The sequence below is a fragment of the Rhinoderma darwinii genome, chromosome 8 (assembly GCF_050947455.1).
Source record: "Rhinoderma darwinii isolate aRhiDar2 chromosome 8, aRhiDar2.hap1, whole genome shotgun sequence".
Classification (NCBI taxonomy): Eukaryota; Metazoa; Chordata; class Amphibia; order Anura; family Rhinodermatidae; genus Rhinoderma; species Rhinoderma darwinii.
The window spans coordinates 121,077,898-121,079,203 of NC_134694.1; positions in this window are offsets into that span (position 1 = coordinate 121,077,898).

Here is a 1,306-nt window from a genome sequence, read left to right on the forward strand (position 1 = left end):
CTTCCCGACCACCCACATAGATTAACGGGCTGCAGCGCTGGTCCTTGTGCCTGCAGCCTGATAATCTACGTGTGCTCCTACCAGAGCACACAGGCGCCCCCCGCAGCCCGGCTTCTCCCAGTACAGGCTGCTACTAGCAGCCTTAGTACTGGGGGAAAACATTGGATCGGATCACAACGGTGATCCGAACCGATTAACCCCTTAAAAGACCTAATATGCCTCCTGTCAGTATGAAACGGACAGGTATAATACCCTGCAATACATAAGTATTGAAGGGTATTATAACAACGATCCAACAATTGGATCTTCAAGTGCCCAGTGGGACTAAAAAAAACCAGTTAAAAAAAGTGTACAAAAGTAAAATGTCAAAATAATAAAATGTAAAAATCGCCCTTTTTCCCTTTATAAAGTCCTTTATTATTAGGAAAAACATGAAAAAACTATGCATAATTGGTATTGCCGCGTCCGTAACGGCCTGAACTATAAAAATATAATGTCATTTATCATGCACGGTGACCACCATAAAAAAATGATACTGGAATCGCTATTTTTAGTCACTTCAGCTGCCAAATAATTGCATAAATAGGGATCAAAAAGTCACATGTACCCAAAAATTGTACCGATAAAAACGACAGTTTGTTTCGCAAAAAAAAAGCCCTCACACGGCTTTCCTGATAGAAAAATAAAAAAGTTGTGGCTCTTAGAATAAGGCGACACAAAAACGAAATACATTTTTTAAAACCGTGATTTTATCGTGCAAACACTGTAAAACATAAAAAACCTGTATACATATGGTATCGCCGGAATTGCATCGACCCACAGAATAAATTAAATATGTCATTTATAGCGCACGGTGAACGCCATAAAAAAAAAAAAAGACTAAAAAAAACAATAGACGTTTTGATGGCCTAATTACACTAAATTCAGCAAAAGACCTATGGGATCAAAATGCTCACTATACCCCTAGACAAATTCTTTTTAGGGCTGTAGTTTCCCAAATGGGGTCACTTCTGGGGGGTTTCCACTGTTTTGGTCCCTCAGGGGCTTTGCAAATGCAACATGACACCCGAAAACCAATCCAGCAAACTTGAGCTCCAAAAGCCAAATGGCGCTCCTTCCCTTCTGAGCCCCGCCGTGTGTCCAAACAGCAGTTTATTACCACATATCGGGTATTGCCGTAATGGGGAGAAATTGCTTATCCTGTACTGATCCTGAGTTACATCCTGTTTTATACTCAAGAACTGCACTCCCTATTCTGCTGGTGGAGTCACTGTGTACATACATTACATTACTTATTCTGTACTGA